Source organism: Numida meleagris, chromosome 3 (assembly GCF_002078875.1).
Source record: "Numida meleagris isolate 19003 breed g44 Domestic line chromosome 3, NumMel1.0, whole genome shotgun sequence".
NCBI classification, from domain to species: domain Eukaryota; kingdom Metazoa; phylum Chordata; class Aves; order Galliformes; family Numididae; genus Numida; species Numida meleagris.
Genome location: NC_034411.1, coordinates 80,651,291 through 80,665,980, shown reverse-complemented (window position 1 = coordinate 80,665,980; position 14,690 = coordinate 80,651,291). Strand labels below are relative to the sequence as shown.

Here is a 14,690-nt window from a genome sequence, read left to right as displayed (position 1 = left end):
TCGCCCCGCCCCCTCGGCCCCCGTCACGTGAGGCGGCGCGGGGCGGCCATCTTGGCCCCCAACACAAACATCGGCGGCGGCGGCGGCAGCGGCAGCGGCAGCGGCGGCAGCAGCGGAGCGCGGAGCGACGGCCGCAGCAGCAGCAGCAGCACCAGGTAACGTCGCGGCGCCGGGGCCATTCTGCAGGCCTGCGTCCCCCTGCCTGGCGGTGGTGGGGCCTCCCCTCGCCGGAGCGACCCGGGCGGCCCCGGGGCAGGTGCGAACGGCTCTCGCGGGGCCCGGCGGCGGGGCTTCGGTGGGGGTGTGTGCGCGCGGGGTGGTTCGGAGTTTTCCGGCAGCAAAGGTAGGCAGCGCGCGGAGCTGGTGCTGCTGGAGTTGGCGGAGCTGGGAGCGGCCGGGCGAGGCCGTGGTGCGGCAGCGGGAGCCGGGCACGGCCTGTCCCGGGGAACGCGGGGCCGGGAGAGGTGCGGGGGTATACCGGCAGCCCGCGGGGGCCGGCGGCTCGGGCGGCACCGGTGTGTGCAGCCGGAGTCTGACGGGAGCCTTCCCGAGCGCTCCCCGTAGGAGGAATTCATCCCAGACCTTCTTTATCAGGTGCTGCTGGGGTTAAAGTGCTTTCTCCTTACTTCCTTAACTGAAAAGTCATTGAACTTTTTTCCTTTTTTTTTTTTCTCTAAGAGTAGCTCTCTGTAAAATACCGTACATGCCAGCTGATGCTGAGTTTCATCCACACTACTTTCAAAAGCAGTTTTGTGTTCGTAGGATTGTCCCCGTAAAGGAAACAAACTCTTTGCAGCCTTGTCCGGACGAACTGAGCATGGGCTGAACTGCAGAGAAGTGCATCTCCTCTCGGAGGGCTTCTGCCGAAGTGCTGTAGCAGGCTGCCTTTTGGGAAAGCAGTGTGCTTATGAGTGATACGCTGCCAGAAACCCATCTCTGATTTCTGCAGTTTACATTTGTTACCAAATAGGAAGAATTAAAAGTTTCTTCCTCTTCATCTGCTGTCACTTGAAGACAGTTCACAGCGTATCTATCATAGGTACTGCTGATGCTTGCCTGATACTGGGCAGTCACATTCCTGACTGCTAAGTCCCGATGCAACCAGAGACCCATAAAATTGAAATACCTAAATTAAAAGTTTACAGGTTGCATGAATGCGTGGTTGATACCTATTATTTCATTTAAACATTGCTGCTTGTCAGCGCTTTTCTACAACGGTGGAGAGAAGGAGCATGTCATGTCTCCAGCCTTGGCGTCCCACTGTATTCCTGGAAGAAAACAAGCCATGGGGCCATCCCATAGCTTGCTGGCACTGCGGGCTCAGCATGGCCTATGGACTGAGTGAGTAGGTGCTGGGGGACAAAGGTTGGCCACAGTGTTCAACCTTCCTTAATTCCAAGCATGGCATGTTAACCAAGGGCAGGGATGTACTGCTGAGTTAACATTAACCTGCAGCCTTTCTTCTGCTGTCTTTTCAATGCTAGGAAAAAAGCTGAAGGGCAGTAGAAGTGATTAAATGATAAAAAAAAAAAAATTCCTTGTGCAGATTTATAAGCACAAGCAAATGTCATCTTATGATGCTTGCTTAAATGCCATAAAGCTGTGTTGATGTGCAAGGTAGATTTGAAGTATTCATTTTATAAAATAACTGTAAAGAATAAAAACATAAGAGTTTATTGCTGGGGTGGGACAGTAAATATCAGAATTGCTGGAGCACAAGTTAGTAAAAATAACATGGGAAAGGTTTCAAAAGTAGAAGGTAGGATTTAGTTTGCCTGTATTTTTAGTGGATATGTTTTTAATGTGTGTAAGTTAATAAACTATTTTGTGGAAACATGGTTGTGTGTCTGTGAAGCTGTAAAGCCAGCAGAGTGAACATAAAGGCAAAGAAGTTTGCTGCAAGGGTTACTAACTTCATGAAGTAAGAAGCACTCCAGTAGTAGCTTGCAGAAACTGCAAGTTGAGCTCATTTCCCCCACTGCATTGCTAGCCAGGTGGGTGTCTGCATGTAACCTGTCCTGATCATGGTGTCTTTTGGGATCGGGGATTACCACGTGCTGGTATTCGATGTCCCGTCGGTGTTTGGACACAGTAACCATAATGGTTCCATAAGTAAGGTCAAGTCCTGGCTCCCCGTGCCTGTTTTGCGAAGGCGGTCTTGTGACTCCCTCTAACCTTCACACTCCCTTAGTGTTTAATAATGCTGGTCTGAGGAAGACCTTGAGGTGTTATAGGTTTTGACAGAGGAAATACAGTGTGTGATGATGTGAGTGATGTGGCAAAGGTGAGAAGGGAATAATTTTTTACTGTCGCTTTCAGTACAGAATGCCAGAGCATGAGATTAAGCTGGCAGGTTCAAAGCAAACAAAAGGGTGTTTCTTACTTTCCCAATGTGTAGCTACTTAAGCTTTGGAAATCCTTTCTGAAGCATGTGGATACTAAAAGCTCAAAGGGACAAATAAAGCAACTGGATGAATTCATGGAAGAAAACTCCCCTGAGGCCCATCCTGTAGAGCTGCTGTGGCTCAGGGGTTGGCCATGGGTGGAGCTGGGATGGGATGCAGGCGGAGTGCTGTCATGCATTTACCAAACTTTTGTATTCATTCGAGGCATGCAGTGCTGCATGCGGTGCTACGGGCAGTACCCCAGGAGCAGCAGATCTGTTGTCTGACCCAGTACAGATGATTTTGGGGAAATTATTTGCTCATGTGAAGAATTTGGTACCAGCTGAGCCTAAGGAACTGCGTCTAGATATACTAAGTATGGTGGCTGCTCTCAAGGAGTCATTATGTGTTGCCATTGTCAAATGGGAACAGTAGCTCGAGCAGTACCATAGGGCTGTTCTGGCACCTGTGGATCTGATGTTGTCATTGTCTTTGTGTTGTGATTTAGCACAGAGCTTGAAGGAGAGAGAAGCTCTCTGAGCCTTGTTTTTGGTGCTGTCTTTAGGACAAGGGTTTTTGATAAATTCCATGGCTGTGTTCAAGTACAAAATGCTGTGTTTAGAGGACGGAGATCCCATAGCACAGATAGATGGGCAGCAGTGCTGGGGATGATTCTGCAAGTTGTAGGGGATTGCAGTAAACAGTGGGATGCGGTAACATGAAAGTTTATCTGTTAACGTTTGGCGTGAAGTCTAAGCTAATAGAATAATGTGTGTAGTTTTGTTTGCTGCCCTTTAGGAAAGATAAATGCGAGCTATGCTCTGGAAATAGCCGTCAAGGCTTGGGAAGGATTTGGAAAGCATGATCTGTAAAGGCCAGATGTATTTGCAAATCATGACCTACAAAGGGCAAACAAGCTCTGTTCGAGCAGAAGGAGGTTGAGACCAGGAGACAAGATGATACCATCTTAAATGTGGTGAGTCTTTGTTCTTCTGGCAGTAATTACCAAAAAAAACCCCAAACCAGTTTGTACCAAGGATTTGATTTAGTTAGTAATAGCGGTTGTGCTTTGGGAAAATCTGGAACAAGCAGACGTTTTGAAATCTGCTTTTTGAGAATTATTGGAAGTAGGATGGAGCCTGTATGAAGGATGTATTCTCTGCCAACTCTTCGACTTTTTGTGCAGAGGTTTGAGCCTGATGAGTTCCTCGGGTGCTGCTTGTGCTCTGTCCTGAGCTTGTACAGAAAATGTCATTTGAATGCTCAAGAGAAATCCAATTTCTGTGTTACAGAAGTAGATTATTTCAATTTGTTTCAAGTGATCTGTTGTTGCAGCTGAATGCATTTTGTTTTAAAGTTGTTAGTGTTGAGGCAGATTATTGCAACATGCGTTCAACAGCAAAATTCTCTGGTTTAAGCGTGCAACCTGTAATCCTGTAGGAAATGTAGTTTTGCTACCACACTGTGATTTAAATTGGGAAAGTCAGAGGGATAATAACTGAGGTATTCGACATCAACTGTAGTATACACTGTATGTCACTTCATAGTCTGTGTCCAAATGTTCCAGTGTCTTCTGTTCTGAAATGCTTTTAAAGAATTGTTGGTGTACAAATCTGATGTTTTTTTAATAGTTATCATTCTTAAAGTAGATTACATTTATTTCGGTTCCCTCATTCTGAATCTGCTTTTTAAACTATGCATGGGCAAATAAAAATTGACCTGTGATGTAACATTTTAATTTAGCATACTGTGTATTTAGATTTGTTTGGAATGGCTGTGTTACCTTTGTGGTAAAAAGTGGAAACTGAGACTTAAAGATGTATTTCTGATCAGCACTAATAATGCAAAGAACACATGAAATGAATGAATATTTTGAATTGACATCTGTAGATGAAGTGTCAACTTCCCTGTTGCTGCGTAGCCTGGAGAAGTGGGGCAGACCATGATGGAGCTGGTTCAGGCTGGCACTGCCATTGCTGCGCACGTCACAGGTCAAGATGGAAGCCTGCTGTCACCCATGGATGTGGAAGGTGGTTTGGGAGCCCCTGCAGCACACTGAGTTTTTCCCAGTGAGTGAGTGTAACGGGAGCAAGTTGCAGCCAGGCTGTGTTTGCCCTGCAGTCCTAATGTGGGCTTCAGCTCCTGTAGGCATGCTTAAGCTGTGCAAGCCACATCACAGCTACTGCTATAACACGGTACGGACAAACCCTGGGTTTGTATGGGTTGGTATCTGAGTGGCCAGGAAGATGGCCAGGGCGGTATGTTCAGGTCTCAGGTACCAGTCTGCTTTTAAGAACAACAGCAGGAAAATTCCCAGTTGTCAGCTGGAGATCTGAGTGAACCCTGAATTCGTAAGTAATCCTACAAAAAGCCTTTTAACATCAAATAAAACAAAACTTCTACTTGCCTTTTGGAGCAGAGTTGCAATTCATGCAGTGAGTTTGCTGAATTGATTTTGCAAAGATTGCTAAATTGAGAAGTTAGTAATATTTTCATTAAATACATTTTCATAGTGGGTAAGCATTTAGTTTCTTGAAAGAATTTACTTGCTTTGTAATTAGCATGATTTAGCAGACTGGTCTGAAATTTGAGGGAGAAAAAACAGAAGTAGAGAATAAGACAATCCAGTGCTTGACAAACATCTCTCTCGTGTCAGCTAGGTGGGTAGCTGTAGTGGCAGCAGCAGCTTCCTGAGCTAAATCTGAGCTATTAGTATGGATTCTTCTGAGGATTCTTGTTATCACTTGGCAAAACTTTGGTCACGCCAGGTTCGTTCCTAATCAGCCAGAAAGCTGACCGAGAGGCGATGTGGGAATGACCGTGTTGTTACAGAATTGGTTGTGGAAGGGCTGCGGCCTGCTCAGGCGCTAGGCCGGGCTGGGCTGTGGCTGTGCAAGAGTATGGCGGCACACAGTTCTTTGAGCTCCTGTCTGAAATGTTTCCAAATTTATTCCAGTGCGCCACTCTCCAGGAGAGGCGGTAGCGATGAGAATCCTTTACAAAATGTTTGAAGGTGAAGAGGAGCCGCTTTGCTGTGTCTTCCGTTTCCTCAGCTGCCTGTGGGAAGAGGCACTGAAGTGTTCTGCAAAGGGAACATTCTGTAGCTGGTCTGCGAGGTCAGGGCTTCATGTATGCATTAACTTCTTCATTGGAGCTTACGCACTGCATTTTCCAGGACAAGGATCAAAGCATTAGGGGAATGAAAAGGCTAACAAATATTTTAATGACTTCAATTCTAATGATTCTCTAGGGTTGTAATGCTGTGCATAGCTGGGTAGATGTAATTGCTTGCAGTCCCTCCAGCAGCTCAGGTACTCATGCATCTGTCTGTGCAGACTGCAGGAGGCAACAGAAAGTTCCCTCTCCATCTCCCTGCTGTAGGGGAACACTGCTAGAGCTGGGAGAGTGGGGCAGTGGGAGCACACAGTGAGAAACAAAAATGCCGGGAGGAGGAGGAAAGGTTTCTGCTTCAGCTAACCCCACCCCTTGAAACTGTAGCATTTTTGCAGTCCTCTGAACCTGTGTAACCCTTTGTTGCTTTCACTAGCAGAGAGAAATGCGGGAATAAAGAGCATGTGTAGGGATTCTCAGTCAGAACAATAGGACTGCAAAAGATTCTACACAATCATGGACTTCACAGGGCCCTAAAATATCATAGACTAATATTACTTTACGAAGATAAGAATATTTGGAGTGTGTCCAGAGGAGAGCCACAAAGTGATCCAGGGGATGAAACACCTCTCTACAAGGACAGGCTGAGAGAGCTGAGGCTGTTCAGCCTGGAGAAGAGAAGGCTCTGGGGAGACCTGAGAGGAGCCTCTCAGTATCTATGGAGGGGCTATAAAAAAGAAGGGGACAGACTCTTTAGAAGAGTCTGTTGTGACAGTGCAAGGGGATATGGTTTCAAACTTAAAGAGGGGAGATTTAAACTGGATATAAGAAAGAAGTCTTTTATGATGAGGGTGGTGAGGCACTGGACCAGGTTGCCCAGAGAGGTGGTGGATGCCCTGTCCCTGGAGACATCCAAGATCAGGCTGGATGGCACTCTGAGCAACTGGATTTAGCTGCAGATGTCCCTGTTTTTTGCAGGGGAGTTGGACTAGATGACCTTTAAGGTTCCCTTCCAACTGAAATGATTCTATGACAAATCTACATGATTTATTTTTCCTTTCTTTTCTTACCTGGAATACGTTACAAAGGTATAGAAACAGAGGAGATAAACTTCTCCCTAATTTTTAAGTTGTTATTTCTACAGTGTTTCCTGATCATTTGGATCATTTCTGATAATTCCCCTGTGTTCACACAGCTCATCTTCAACAGGTGTTCAGGCCACGTATGGCAGTCTACATCATGGAACAAGGAGCATTACTTGTGGGGTTGCTGCAGAGTGATGCTGTGTCTCCAGCTCTTATTCACTGCCTTCTCTTTTGATGAGCAATCTGCCAGGCCTATTTACTCCTCCTCTTTTAATTTTTTCCTAAAAATAGACCTACCAGCTGTGTATTCATTTGTGGGCATACACGTGCGTGTTGTGTCATTGCTTTATTATCCTTGTTTGCTCTTAGCTGCAAACAAGCGGTTTCATGGAGGCTTTAATGTTTTTACAAATATCAGTAACTGATCTTCTTGTGGGTATGGCACGAAGGTTGTTTGAAATTTATCAGCTCCCAGAAGACAGAATAGAAATGGGCTCATAGCTGTATTAAATCAGAATTGTTAGGAACAAAGCATTTAATTGTGAGTGTATAGAAGGATAGAAGTTCCAGAGGTGATGTAGTGATGTTGGTCTTCAATAGCGATCCAATTAGAGCACTGCTGCATCTTCACAAGCATTGGAAATCAGTCATTGTCAGGTACGCAATCTCAGATTATATGGACCTTGAGCAAGTGTTTGGTTCACTGTGCAAGTGTCATAAATTAAAATAACTTTTTCTTCAGCTGTTTCCTGATGTGTTATGAGCATTTGAAAAGAAGTGTAACATCTCAGTATTTTCTTGGTCATTTAAACAAGTAGGAATTCTAAACTTTGCTTGGGAAAGGATGCTTTTTCAAATATGTTTCCCGTCATGTTCTGGTTGTAATCTGAAACAAATCTTACCTGCTGTTCCATGTTTTGCTTTGAAGTTCTGCATCTTTTCAAAGAAAAAAAATTAATACTACTAACCTGGGGAGAGAAATCTTAAACGTGATGTTTCTTAGTGTGCTATCATGCTCTACAAGTCATGTCTTTCTCAAAAGGTCAACACCCACAGAACGTGGTTTTTGCAGTGCAGTCGTCTAAATAGATGCTCTTCTTGGGGCTGCAACATTCTTGTCTTATGGTAAATAAAGTACGGTCTTGAAATGAAATGGCATCTGTTTAGTTGGAGATTTCTGTGCTGCATGCTGATTACATGTGGATATGTTCATCAACAAAGCAGTAATGATAAATATAGAAAATATTTGACCATGTACTCTTTCGATTTAAATCCTTACTGCTTTTCCCATTTTTTTTTCATGCATATACTTATTTTTAAAATACTGTATTGAATTTCTTTTAAATTGGAACTGATTGGTTTTTTGCAAGTGTGGGAAGTCAGCTTCTTTATACTGATAAGGAGTTGTGTGTCTGTTCATGTTGTCATCATTTTATCAGTGGTTTTAAGAGACTGAGCTGATTCCTAGACTTTTGTTTAAATGCCCTTCGCAGCTTCTGTTGCAAACCTTTCTGTTAGGGTTGTGGATCAGTTACTGAGCTCTGTAAAAGGAGAACGTATTTATGCCCTAAAAGAATGCAGTTCTACTGTTTCCTAATTTTTATTTCTTTTCAGTAAGCAATTGGGAATTCATGTGACTAGTAAGTATGTACTTTGAGTGCATCAAATGGCTGTGGAAATTTGTTTAATTTCATACAGAAACAGCTATTAGAGATTGGTTGTTTTCTGTATTAATCTTGGTTTCTTCTTGAATCCCTGTGGGAGGGACGAGGGTGAACAATGGATACTTTATGTTGTTGGCATGTTTGCTCAGTGACTGTGCTGGGTTAGCTCTAGGCAGGAGCAGGAGAGATGGCAACCAGCAAGAAGAGAAGTTTGAGACAGGCAGCTTCTGGACAAGCATTTGGGAGCTGAGGGACCATGCCAAGGCAGGAGAGGCCTGTGAGCTGAGCAGGTCAGAGAGAGTCTGGCAGTTTCAGAAGGGAATGCTTGAAGAATCACGCTCAGGCAAAAATACTGTTTTGACAGGTAGATGTCTTGGAGTGACATCTGAAGATGGGAATGGGCTGTGACATGGTAAGGTGCAGTCTCTGAAAGCTAGTTAGCTCACATTTTCCTAGGACTTAACGTCCTCTCTCGAGCAGTCGCTATTTTGTTCCATCACCCATCTTATAATAGCCAAAAAGTTTTGAGGAGACAGGTGAGGCAGGAGCCCTCTGAAAAGACCTACCACTTCGTCCACTGTGTGAATTTTATGGAGAAGTTATAGCTGACAAGATACAGCTGTGCACCAGAGTTGTATGGCGGCTCCATTTTAAATTCATGCCTTACATTTGTCATGAAAAACTTCTCCTAGGCAGGCAAACCCACAGAACCCTAAGTAGTAGTGTTGGATCTGACACTGAGGTGAGCACACCTGTGTGATAAATAGAGGATTTTTTTCATCTCCTGTAAGGGTTCCTGCTTTTTTGAGTTCTTCCTGAACCTAGGAACGAGGCAATTTAAAAAAAACACACAGCCTTCGGTATCACTGTGCTCTGCTGAGATCTTCATTTATTGTTCAGTACTTACAGGAAGAGAGAATGGAAGAGGACTGTGGAAGGGTTTTTAATGATCCTTCTCTAGCTGAGGGAGGTACCAGGTGTCTCCCCAAAGGGCACCCACCCAACTGGAATGGAAATGGCTTGGTGCGAGGCTCCAGGCTGCAGTGAGTCATAATTGGGTCTGTGATAGCTGATACCACATCTCTGCTCTGTGGGGTGTAATGACAGTCAAATTTTGACCCAGATGCATGTGATGGCATTTATTTGGAGTTCACTGGAGCATGAAACATAGTGAACACTCCAGGATATGTTGCTAGAATGTCAGCTGGATTGGGTTGCATTATTTTAGCCATTACCTACCTGGATCTTTACAGGCTGCAACAAAGGTGTGATCTGGATCCCCTGGTATGTCGGTGCAGGTATTTGTGGGTGACTTCACCAGGTGGCTCCCTGTGAATCAGACTTCTGCTTTCAGGGTCAGCTGATGTCCTTAAAGAAGCTCTCTAAAGGCTGTTCCCAGGACATCTTCTTCCTTTCTGTTTTTCTTTTTTGCTTTTACATTGCTAGTTCCAGGATATCCTGTCCTGCCTTTTGTGTTTCACAGCTTCATGGAAATGAAAAGCATTTACATAGTATCAGTCCTACTAACGTGAATGCAGCTTCACAATCTCCCCGCTCATCATGGACTGCATAAACCAGGATAAACTGCAAATGGAGTTTGTACAGTACAGCATGTAAAACTGGCTGCAGCATTACAGTTTTCAAAGAATGAAAGAGATGCTGATTTTTGATTTCCCTGGCAACCAGACTTTGTGGCTAATGAGAAGTGTAATGGAGAGACAGTGCAGGACAGCTGGTGGAAGAAGAATTTAAGAACTGGAAAGAGTTTTAATCAAAATCCATGTCTTTCTTTACTCTGCCTTCTTATATTGACCAATGTGGAAATGCTGATAAGCACTGAATTGGCAACGGCTGTAATTACTTGGAAGCTAATAACCCACAGTTTCCCCTGCTCATCATTCTGAGGTTGAGAGAGTGATGTAGAGGTGACATTTACTGTGTGCAATGCTCCTGTCCCAGAAGGCTTTGCTCACATGGGCTGGGCATAGCTTGTGAAGTTCAGCAATGGAAAGTTCTTGCCTCGGTCTAAATCCATAGGATGGAGTATTTTCTGTTGTTGCCCATTACTGAGGATTGCTGCTCTTGTGGATGCTCCTTTAGGCACGCCTAGGGGTCCTTGTGCTGGATGATATTGCACTGATCTTGTTTTGGGTCAGCAGAAGCACCTTTTCACCATGCCAAGAGTGTCCTATCAAAGAAATCCCTAAGCCTTTTGATGCCTGAAATGCTCATGAATTCCTAGACTGAAGCAGCAGAATTTTCCTGTTTAGGGAAAAATGGAAGAAACTGAGAGTGGAAGTGCTGTTGTGTTGAGCTGAAGATCTGCTTTTGAAGCTATTTTCAGCCACAGCTTAATGTTTAGGGAGAAGGCACTTTTAGAGAAAGGCTTGAGAAGGGGAGGGCCAGAAGATCCCCAAAACCAAGAGCAGTCTGGAGTATTTCAGAGACAATTTCTTACCTGGAGTAGAGTCACTCCGTTTTCTAGGATGTGGCCCATTCTGCTGTCATGTTTTCTCTTAGATGTCTCCAGGGATGCGGCCATTCCCATGTTTGTTGAGTTGATTTTAGCTAACATTTTAACTATAATTGTATTTCCTCCCTCTTTAGACAGCAAGAATCATTCTGAGGCTGTGAGATGGAATACCTAGAAGGAAGGGGAGATGAGTGCAAAGGAAGACTAAAATCTTTCACAGTAATAAAGGTCTATCTTTTACTGTATTCCTGTTCCAGGGAGCAGATCAGGTGAAACATTAACCCTCTGTCCCATGCTTCCCTGCCATTATGTTGTTTAATAAAAACTTGGTTCAAGAGCATTACAGCAGTAAGTTACAGGGATGCTGTCATAGTTATTGCAGCACTTCCTGGGTGGCTCAATATTCCTTCTTGAAGCCACACCTGGCTTAATGTAGCTTGCTGTGCTGTTATTACAGGACACTATGCATTTCCAGAATGCTGTCAAAATGCTGAAAGCTTCCATATCTGAAGAAGATCATCATGTCACACAGCATGCTGGATGTGTGAAGAAATTCATTGCTACAGCATCTAGTAAAGGTTGAATGAGTTTTACAGAATAAAAAGTGGAAAAAAAAAGAACAGCTTATTTTTGCATAGCCTTTGAAATATATTTTTGCTTCTCAGTTTGAATTTGGACTTAGCAAATTTTGCTAACTCTTCACTTCCACATAATAATATTATCTCTTAACAGACCAGAGGCAGTGGTATTTTTCTTCTAGCAAAATCAGGTTTGTATCCTTCACAGGTCATGGGACTGAGAGGTTATCCAGTTATGAGTCACTGTTCTCACTCTTGTCTTTGAAAGGAGTACAGGAAAAGACTTACTGATTGTGCAGGCATTTGAGAAGGGATTTGATGAATTTCTTGTTTTCTTTGTTGTTTCCAAGCAATTGGAATTGATTAAGAAGCCTTAATTTGTGTATTTATTTATTTATTTTTAAGTTTGTCAATGTAAGCCATAGCTAAATGAATTCTGTTTCTAAGTTAACCAAATGAAGCAGAAACTCTGAAAGACAGGATTCTAACAGAGCTTCGATACTGAAATACAAAGGCAGGTTGATGATTAATATTATTAATATTATTTCTGCATAATAAGAAAGAGATAGCAGCTGCTTTTATTCTTTGTAGGATACTCTAGGAAAAATACACTCCAGGCTTACATATAGTCTTGTGAACTACAGTCTAGTGTGTTCTTTAAATATCCTCTTTTTTAATAGAAATAATAAGATAATTCTTCAGACCTCGGGTCTATCATTCAGTCAGCAAAAGGAAGCATGTATGTCCATGTAATTGAAGACAGGTATGCTACTGTGGAGGGTGGAACATGAGTCTTTGTAAAGAGAGGTGGAGTCTCCAGTAACATGGTGCGATGGGGATGCTGATTCATTTGTTATTTGATGATGCATTTTCCAAAATGGGTCTGTGGGATGTGTATGTGTTGTGTTTGTTGTTGCCTGTTTGTTTGTTTTTTTTAATTCAGTGAGTTCTGGGTTTTGTTGGTTGGTCTGATTTATCCTGTCATCTTTACTTTTTTTGAACTCAGTTATCCTTCAGGTCTTGCCTCAAGATGCTCTAAGCTTTTGCGTAGGTCTCTGGAATCTGCCTGAACCTTGTGTTTTCACTGTATTTGTCTATCTCAACACCAAACAAAGGAGTTGAACTTTTTGAGTTCCTCAGGAAGTGTCTGACTTCATTTAACCATCTGAGTTCTTCATGGTACTACATCTCTATTCCATATGTGATTTTTTTCTTTCACACTGTGTTTTGAATATTTTCTAAGATTATCTTAGAAGATCTCTAAATACACAGTGCTGTAAGACAACTGTATGTAAAAGCTTTTAGTTTACCAGTTCCCATGAAAAATTCAAAAACGTAAACTCTGTGCTGAAGAAAACTTTTCCTCCAAAGAGGAAACAGCTCCAGTGACTTCAGGAAATCTGTGAGGGGGTTTGGTACTTCCCCTCCCCTCCAAAAGCATGCTTCGATCCTGCAACAGTGTGAAGATATATCGATCATGAAAGGAGTTTTGAAATACTTCTGTTCGCAAGAAAGAGTTTGAATCGATTGTGTTTGCCTTCTCTGTAGAATTTCCTCACGGCTCCAGTTCAAGCTCGTGTGGAACTCAAATTTTGGACGAATATGCAAAGAAGTTTTACTGACTTAACTCCACTACACTGGAGTCCCAAATAGAGTGCATCAGTGACCTTTAGTTGGAGTGTTGTAGGACAGAAGTCCGTAAAGCTGAAGAGGATGATGCAGAAAGCAAGGAAGTGGTCAGGTTGTTTTTTGTGGGTTCTTTAAGATAAGTTCCAAAAGATCACTTGGTCTTCAGTAACTGTACAGCCACTTCTAAAGCAAGCAGAAATAGAACTATGTTTCTTATTCTTCAGCTGGGAAAAAAAAAAATCAGGAACTGTTTCATGTTTTACTGTTTGGCAGTCAGCAGTGAGGGTCTTGCTTGTAATTACAAATGCACTGATTGAATGCTTCTGTCACCAGGACGTCGTGCGTGACATTTCTGACAGTCTCCTTGAAGTTTTGATTGCCACTGTTAGTGTTTTTGAGTACTTGCAATATCTGCAAATGCTGAGACTAGTCAGAAGTTCTTTCAAGTGATTCTGTTAAAAAGCCCCTAACACATATCTGTTGGCTATGTCTGTGTTTGTGTTTAAAATAAAAAAAGGCAGCTGCTTTGCAGACTGGGTGTGAAGTCTTGTGAGTCAGTGACTGAGACATGTTGAACTAGGAGGAAGGAAAGAACTAGTTCTACCTTAAGATCTGCGTTAGTGTTGAAAGTAGTTCTAGAAGAGAATTTTCCAAATGATTCATTGCCATTGTATTTAAAATAGTGTCTGTTTCTGATCTGTGTGCCCTCAATTTCCAGCGCTTGCATTTCCAGTGGCTACAGATGTTTCTGCTTGTTGCGTATATATTTAATATGTGATTATGTAATCCTTATCCTATTTTGTCAGGCAGCAGGTTTGTTTAAAACTTCATGGAATTTCTATTTTACTGGTATTGGAGATGTATAAGAAAGTCGTGAAAATGTGCAGAAAGAAAATACATTGCCTTTGCCTTGGAAGAATCAAGGGAACGTGCCTTGAAACTTAGAAATTAATAAAAATAAATTTTTAAATGGGAAGGATTTTGAAACTAACCAGTTAATACATAGGGCTAGAATTGGAGGAGGGCTTTAAAGGTGCTATTCTTGATCACAGAAGGTGTTTGAATTAAACAAAAAAAGTATAAGAAGATTTAAGTTTCATTGAAGCACGCTTAAGAATTATTTCACGTTATCCTCTTCTCTAATTGATTAACTGGATAATAGGTTTAAATGTGCCAAATGACAAAACCCATGGATTTTATAGCAACTGATCTGAATTGATCTAATTATGTTTGGTTTTTCCTTTTGTGACACCTATGTGAATCCTAACAATGTATAGTAGGTTGAATTAAGTTGAGTTGTTGCCTGTTTCTTGGGAGTGGTGATGAGAAAATTAGAAATTTCTTCAAGAATGTTAATTAAATGAAAGTGCTATGTGGGAATGGCTGTTTGGTGCATTAGTGCTCCACCTATAACTGGTCCTTTTCACAAATTTAGGCAGTTCCATTTGATTGCCTTTCAGTTTTATCAACTTCATTTTGTGTGCGTAGACATTATTTGAACCTGTGAAGTCAGCTGCTAAGTTTTTCTCTTAACTCTACAAGAACAACTTAGTCTTTTTGTTTGTTGGACTCCCCTGATGCTTATACTGGGTGGCTGGATTCTGTCAGAAACTTCTCATCCATAGGTTCTTCGGAATACTACTTTTCTTGATCCCTCTTCTGGGGACTGCTGAACCAGAAGTTAAAAATAACTGGTGTAGAAGAGCGTTATTTAAATCCCAGACGTCATATTGATCAAACCTTTCTGTGATCCACATTAAGTATCC

At 42.6% G+C, this 14,690-nt stretch overlaps 1 protein-coding gene across 1 annotated transcript in view; it reads left to right on the top strand.

Moving 5' to 3' along the window:
* MYO6 (myosin VI) overlaps nt 99-14,690 on the top strand; it is a 100,627-nt gene continuing 86,035 nt past the window's right edge. The window contains exon 1 of the mRNA XM_021390218.1: nt 99-155. The gene's annotated coding sequence lies outside the window, so the exon portion shown is untranslated. The remainder of the gene's footprint in view (nt 156-14,690) is intronic.